The sequence below is a fragment of the Cebus imitator genome, unplaced genomic scaffold (genome assembly GCF_001604975.1).
Source record: "Cebus imitator isolate Cc_AM_T3 unplaced genomic scaffold, Cebus_imitator-1.0 Scaffold301, whole genome shotgun sequence".
NCBI classification, from domain to species: Eukaryota; Metazoa; Chordata; class Mammalia; order Primates; family Cebidae; genus Cebus; species Cebus imitator.
This window is the reverse complement of record NW_016107616.1, coordinates 63,572-72,153: the sequence shown is the minus strand read 5'-3', so window position 1 is coordinate 72,153 and position 8,582 is coordinate 63,572. Positions and strand designations below refer to the sequence as shown.

At 34.4% G+C, this 8,582-nt stretch overlaps 1 pseudogene; it reads left to right on the top strand.

The window, feature by feature from the left end:
• The first annotated feature begins 7,274 nt into the window (after window positions 1–7,274).
• LOC108285568 lies at window positions 7,275–8,346 on the top strand (annotated as a pseudogene).
• The last annotated feature ends 236 nt before the right edge of the window (window positions 8,347–8,582 follow it).

Here is an 8,582-nt window from a genome sequence, read left to right as displayed (position 1 = left end):
GACACTTTTGTCCAATCTTCTCCACTGCTATCCATACTTTATTGAACATAAGTATACATGTGGACAATTTCCCCTGTAACTTTGGGTCTACAATTTGAAGGCTCCCAGGTGTACATGTTAAATAAAATTGTATGACTTTTCTCCTATTAATCTGCCTTTTGCACATTGATTTTTCAGTGAAATTTCAGAGGACCAAGGCGAACACTTGCCCTCTACATAGGCATAATAATAGTCTGGTAATTCTAAAATTGCTCTTTAATTTAAATAACTTTGTTGATGACACAGCATCACTAAGCAAATAAAGAATGCTAAAATACAAATTTTGTTAGGTAACTGCCATAGTTCAGTCAAATTTTTATAGCTTCTTGTATAATCCATTTTTCTGTTTTCTTTTGTAAAACACATATTTGAAAATGAATAAAAATTTTTGTTGTATTACAAGTGAAGTTTCTAAATTTGGTGTCTTTCATGTTTTAACAGCTTTTACAATTCTATCAGCAAAATTACTCCCTTTAGAAACTTCATCCTTCTGTCCTATGCGAGCACTACAATGCATTGCTGATATCTGAGTAGGCAGTTGTAAAACCTCTGATGAAATAGATGTCAATTTTTCATGAGATATTTTAGTTCTCATGAAAAAATTCTGCACTTAAAAAATTTGCTGTGTTTTATGACAGATGCTAAGTGTATATACAGAGAGAGAGAGAGAGAGAGAGAGAGACTAAATATCTGACCATAAAGAAATCAGTATATACCACCTGCTTCTTGATGTTTCTCTTTGACTGAGTGTAAAGAATTTTGAAATTTTTACACTCTAAACCAAATATCAGTTGCATTTATTGCTATTATTTCAAAGTTATTTATCGCTATATCTTATAGTTATATAACAATTCTCAAATATTACTAAATGCCTTAGTTGCATATTCACCAAATTTATTTGTTGGAAAAGAGAAATTTTAAACATTTGTTTAATACTGATCGCTCATACTGTAAAAAAATGAGTCCTCATTAAGTGCAGGTTACCATAATAGACAACACCTGAGAAAGTGACACAATACTAAAAATCGAAACAAACACAATACTGGAGATTGCGATTAAATCATTCATTAATTTCCTGATTGATTCTCACAGATAAATAAATTTTCAAACTGAGTTCTCATCTTCAAAACAAAGATAGTGATATCTTGTCTGAGTTGTAATAAGATAGTAAAGCAGATAGAAGAGAAAGCTTAGGGCATGGAAATTAGACTTGTATACCAAAGTACATGTAACTGCCAGATATGACAAGCAATGTTATTACTAGAAGTCTTCTTCTTATAAAGGCAATAAATTTCTGTTTATAATAAATCACTCAGGTTCAGATATCTTGTTAAAGCAGCACAAAACAGCATTAAGGAGTATTTTACAACACATTTGTAATAAATAAGTGTAATAAATAGTAACAATTCTCCCATGCCATTTATCATTTTCTCTTTTATTATTAATGTTTTAATCTTTTCTTATCAATCTCATTTTCCTTTTAGGTAAGAAATATGACAGAAATCTTCACATTCTTTAAACTTAATACAGTGTTTTCCGAACCTGTAGGATTTATTCCAATGAGGTCAAAAATATTTTGGGGGGAACTTAGTCAATCTCTAATCTGGAGTTCATTTCTCATAAAATATTTTGTAATTTTCTTTATTAATCCTTTTCTAATTACCATGCCTTGAAAGTTTCTACAGCATGCTTTCAGCAAAGACAATAAAATAATATTCTATACGGATGCCATAAAAAGACAAGTATATTTTAGCTGTTTAATTTTCAGCATAATTTCAAATATAGCCATGCAATTATTAAATATAGATAATCAAAGGACATCTTTACATAGGTAATTACATCATTCATATATTTTGATTGTGGACAAATTGTAACAAATCTTTTTGTAACAAATTGTAACAAATCTTTCAACATGCATGATTATGTTATATAATGCAGCGCTGTTTACAATAGCAAAGACCTGGAACCAACCCAAATGCCCATCAATGATAGACTGGACAAAGAAAATGTGGCACATGTACACCATGGAATACTATGCAGCCATAAAAATTGATGAGTTCATGTCCTTTGTAGAGACATGGATGAATCTAGAAACCATCATTCTCAGCAAACTGACACAAGAACAGAAAACCAAACACTACATGTTTCCACTCAGGTGGGTGATGAACAGTGAGAACACTTGGGCACAGGGAAGGGAACAACACTCACAGGGCTAGGTAAGGGGTGGAGGGGAGGGGAAGGGAGGGACAGCTGGTGGCGGTGAGGATGCGAAGGGATAACATCGGGAGAAATTCCTGATGTAGGCAACGGGTTGAGGGGGAATAGAGGCAGCAAACCACCATGGCATGTATATACCTATGTAACAATCCTGCAGAATGCAGAATGTGCACATATACCCCAGAGCCCAAAGTACAATAATAATAAAAAATAGACTATACATTATATCATTAAATATTTTAAATTCAGAATATCACACATACTGGGAGACTTTACTATCAACTGAAATAATATATTCCAGACCTCAATTATTATTATTTTTTAATGTAAACCATAGAAGCATTTTATGGTTACTAACATTTGGGTAAAGATTTTCTGCTGCAGTGAATCAACTTTATACAGATTTAAGATGAGAGTCTGCCAGAAACAAATAAATATATTTATTATGACTGTCCACATGTGCATTGCACTTGAAGGTATAATGGAAAGAAAAAAGAAAAAAAAAAATCTTCCAATGGTCATTTGTCTCATAAAGTCATAAATTCTTGAGAGTCTAAATATTAGCATTTTTCTTGAAAATAAGACATAAATTAAGACATTTTGGTTATTAACATATCTAAAGAAATTCTGTATATTGTATTATTAGCATAAAATATAAATCATTTACGTCCCTTATCATTTCTTCAGCCTATTTATGGCAATTCCCTAAATAGCACTAATAGAAATCAGACACTAGATAGGTAACTACTGAGCCATTTTTATCCTAGAACACAATTCCTGACTTATTCTAAACTTTACATAACAAGACATAATAAAATATCATCTCAAGGTAATAAAAACCAGTTCCTACTGATATATACATGTGTTTAGAGGCACTGTTCTTTTAATCAGTGTTTATATATGAAGTCCTAGTAACAATCTTAAATAGCAAACACATGACCTTCATACCAATACAAAATTAATGTGTCAAAGATTTTATCTAACTCATTATAGAGGACTCAAATAACATATTGAAAACTGGTTTAAATGAGAATTTGACATAGAGAGATGTATGTTTTTTAAAGTTTCATTCACACTGCCATTGGCAGAAATTATTTACATTACAATAATCAACAAACATTTGCATAGGTATTTTCTATTGCTTTATTTCTCCCTCTATAGACCTATAAAATAGTCTCGCCAATACAAATATATTAATTGTACATCTATATGCAAAATCAGATTATTGCAGATAATCTAATAGATAACACTCAGCACTCTGCATGCAAGATGTTAAATTAAAGAAGTAGCCTGAATTCAGGGAGTCAGAAGCTTTTATAATGGGAAGTAAACTTGTCTACCTCTTGTCCTAGAAAAAAACACTATCTTTATTATATTGAAAAGCATAAGAATCCTGTTTCTCCCTGGCAGAACCTAATTCAAAACTTGATGGTAATATGTTATGGTAATGCAGTCTATGGTCTTGTTTTTTGTTTGTTTGTTTGTTTGTTTTTTAGGACATGGTCTCTACCCACCAGGCCATGGACAGCTACTCGCACACCATGCTACATTGCCTGTTAGAAACTGAGCCACACAGCAGGAGGTGAGCCCCCAGTAAGCCAGCCATCAATGCCTCATCTAGGTTTAGAGCCGCTCCCCATCACTTGTATTACCACCTGAACTCACCTCCTGTCAAAGCTGCAGTGGCATTAGATTCTCATAGGAGCTTGAACCCTGTCGTGAACTGCAGGGATCTAGTTGTGCTTGCCTTCTGAGAATCTAATGCCTGATGACTTTTCACTGTCTCCCATCACCCCCAGATGAGACCATCTAGTTGCAGAAAAACAAGCTCAGGGCTTCCACTGATTCTACATTATGGCAAATATATAATTACTTCATTGTATATTACAATGTAATAATGACAGAAATAAAGTGCATGATACATGTAATGTGCTTAAATCATCTTGACATCATCCCCTCTCCATCCAAGGAAACACTGTCTTCCACAACACCAATCCCTGGTGCCAAAAATGTTGAGGACCACTGTTTTAAGGTACAGGGAGGGGCAGAAGGGAAGAAGAATGAAGAGGGGCTTGATAGAGAGTAATCAGCATATATAAGTTTTTCAGTTTTTTTTTTTTTTACAGTGACTGAAAACCTATGTGTTTAATTTGTTATCTCTGTGAACTTTAGATCCCAAAGCAAAATTCATCAGCAAGTGATAACAACACGAGATGAAAATAATGCCAAGGCCAGCACTCTACTAGATTATGCTCTTATAGATAATTTTAGGGAAATGCAGGTAACAAAGTTCATTCAAGAGATCATCAAGTGTTAAACTCCCCATATTTACCCTGACAATGCTATTTTAGAGAACTGTCTCCCTCAGTATTGAACACCTAATCCTCAGGGGTCGGCACACTGAGAGGGTGTCTGAGATCACTATTAAGTATGCATGCCCAACACATTTCCTAGTAAGATCAATTTCAGATATATTTTAATATAAAGTATTCTCTCCCAAAGATGCTCTTGCCTTACTGCCTTCATGATGAAAAGTGTAAAACAGCAAGCCATAGTATAAATTATTTCTAATAATAAAAAGTAGCAGGCATAAAAATCTCTCTTATTGCTTTCACTATCCTGCTTCTAGAGTACTCTCTTCTGCTATTTTTCCCAGCACAGTGGTTCCTTACAAACCTTTCTTGCTCCAGGAAGACTGGGCATATACTCTAGGGTTGGATGGCAATATTTTCCCTTTTACAGAGCTCATACAAAATAATAAGTTGGAAGTGAAATGGCAAACAAAGCTTGGACCATTGTGCCTTTTCTCCCAGGCCTCTTCCACTGTACCTGAATTTTGGAACCCAGGGCACTTTTTGTTACATTTTTCACAAAATAAATGATCAGTATCCCACCTGGCAGAGGCAAAGGGCAATCAATGGCTTTTAACAACCCACCTGTTTTTAGCTACATGCATCATTCTAAATTTTTCTAAATTCTGAGACTCTCAAGGGCTATATGAAGTAATTATTTCTATTCTCATCACTATCCTGTTCTGCACAAAAATGAGCTCTCCCTTTTCAATTTTCTGCATCTAAAATGTCTCTTTGAAGCTTTCTTCTGGTGAAGATTTTCCCACCATTGTCTTTGTTTTTATTATTACTTAATGTCAATTGGGTTAGAACGTAAGTTAACATAAACAATACATCATGCTTAAATACAAATGCCCCCATCCAAGTCATAATTCTATGTCACCAGATCAGAGATATTGAGATTCTAAGGCACACCAGATCCAATGTACATTTTCTACAAATTAAACAACTCATTACAAAGTTTGATCTGATAATTATAGTTACAAAGCTCATATTTTTAATTCTATAATATATTTTAACATAATCACACCAATTCATCTAATAACAGGTAAAAGTATTGCTAATTTATTCATTTAAATAAAACCATGGTCTGAGGAATTTGCCTCTAATGTACCATGCAAAGGAAGGCAAATTAGGAGAGTGTTTTTTGATTTAAATATTTTAGATCCTAATTATATAAATGCATTCTCAATGATATCACCTGAATATATATACATGCAAAATTTTATTTATACATACACAAACACAACAATTTTAACTTTCATTTTACATTGCGCAAATATTTCGTTTTAGATTTTTTCCTTATGAATTGGTTTTCATGAAGAGAATAGAGCAAAAGAGGCTTTTAGAAAATAAGAATACTCTTCAATGTCAAACCAAAGGTCAAGAGAATTTTTCATAAGAACTTTAGATAAGATTTTCAAACTCTTTACTTGGTAATTTAGAGTTTCTTTGAAAAGATTTGACTTTTGAAGTGCAGTTTTAATCATAGTTTCAGAAATAAGAGTATTATATCGTAAAAGCTCTGCAGTTCAGATAATAGGAAGTTCATCCTTTTCATTCTTTTTTAAAATGTCAATGTGAATTTAATATATTTTACATGCTATCAGTATCAAAATAGCATCTCAATATAACTTCCCAGTTCTAAAGATTCTTCCAATAATTCTGCAGTACATTACTTCAGAAGTATCTTGTCTTCAAGAAATGTTTTTTAGTTAGTTCTCTTTTCCAAAGGATCCACCACATGCATGAATATTAGTCAATGGTATGTTAGTGTCACAAAAATCAATGTGACACTTTATTTGCCTAAATAGTAAGGTATACTTTGGTATTTATAAGGGTTAAAATTACATAAAATTTGGTTATCACAGTTAAACGAGCAAATTATAAGTATATATAGGTAACTTTAACATTTAATAATTTAACTTTCTATATAGTGTTTTCAACATGGCATACCGTTAATGTTAGAAAAGTACTAAAAGTGTTTTTAACAAATCTTCAACAAAATAATTACTTAGAAGTCAGTAAGATGGTGATAGATTATTTAGCTTCTTTATATGAATAGACTACCATAGGATTTACTGTCATTTTAGTTTACTCATTCAATTAGGGGCAAGTTCTTTAAAGCAGCAATCAGGAAATAGCTATATTATGACTATAGATTCACTAATGTATATCCAGGAAATAAATACGTTAATTTTAAATTAAAAGTTAAGTCACCATTTTTATAAACATGCTAATAATATCTCTAGATAATATAACAAAATATTTAATTTTGGCTGAAAATTTGTAAGTCTTCTAGGCATTTCTTGTAAAACATTTATGAAACATTAAGTCTTTATTGTTGGATTCTGGGGAATCCTTGAAGAGACCACAGAAAAACAAATCAGAAAGCATTATTCAATATTTACTACTAGGGTCTGGTCAGTAACACAGAAACATTAGATATCTAAAAAGCAAATATAAGTAGTGGATTACACAGAAGTTGGAAAAAGCAAAGAGAAAGGAAACAGGAGCCACCAAGAAATTACTGCAGGAAGCAATTATTCTATTGATGGAATAGATTCAGATGCCACGCCCCCTCACTGGTCACAGTCCCTCCTGGTGCTGGCTTCTCTGAGCAACCTACCTGCAGCTGCCCTGGCCACCTGCACCCCTGATAGCACCATGACAGATCAGGCCTTTGTGACACTGACCACAAACTATGCCCACACCAAAGGTGTCCCGGCCCGGGGCTCACCTCTTAAACAGCACAGGACTACCAGGAGGCTGGTTGTGGTCACCACCCCGAAAGTCTCCAACTCCATGAGAAATGTTTTAGAGACAGTCTTTGATAAAGTAATCATGCTAGATGTTTTGGCCAGCAGCGATTCTACTCATCTAACCTTAATGAAGAGGCCAGAGTAGGGTGCCATGCCGGCAAAGCTCCATGGCTAGTCACTTACGCAGTATTCGAAATGTGTATTCATGGCTGGTCCTAGCAAATATTGATGATCTTTTTGAGAGAGAAGAATTGTTAGCAGCACCAGACCAAGGGTGGCCTAACTGCTTCAATTCTGGAGTCTTCGTTTGAAGTCTTTCAGCCTTCAGTTGAAATATAAAATCAGCTGTTTCATCTGGCTTCTGAGCAAGGTAGTTTTGATGGTGGAGACGAAGACTTACTGAATACATTTTTTAGCAGCTGGGCAACAACAGATATCAGAAAACACCTGCTGTTTATTTATAACATAAGCAACATTTCTATATACTCCTACCTCCCAGCATTTATTAAAGTGTTTGGTTCAAATGCCAAAGGTGTGCACTTCCTGGAATGAGTCAAACCATGGAATTATACTTATGATCCCAAAAAACAAAAAAATGTCAAAAGTGAGTCCCATGATCCCAACGTGACTCATCCAGAGTTTTTTATCCTGTGCTGGAGCATTTTTACCACCACCGTTTTACCTCTGCTAAAATTTGGCCTTGTCAAAGACACCTGCCATATGTAAATGCGGATGATATCTCAGGAGGTATATCACATCTGTCCCTTCAGGAGATCCTAGCTATGGCACAGCTTTTGTATCCTTGGAACAAACAGGAGTGGTGGAAATAGGGCCAGGCTGATTATATGTGAGCAGATTCCTTTGACAACATCAAGAGGACACCTGACACCTCCAGTAGAAACACTGCCATTTCCCATGGACACGTGTTCCTAGTACTTAGTATCTATAGCAGCTGGGTAGACAAAAGTCTGTTATAGCTTCAAGAGGCTTTCACTAAAACTCATCAGATGAGAGGTTTTCACAGGACAACACGTGAGAACTGGGCAAAAGTTGTGAATTGGCAATTCTGCCACATGGACAGTGTTCTGCTTTTTAATCCCATTTAGCACATTTCAGAAATTCTCACTTTTGCTGATTGCCAACATATACGGTAAGGGAAACTCAATATTAAGCTGTTAAGGTGGCTATATCAATTCTTAAAATCTGCAGAGCC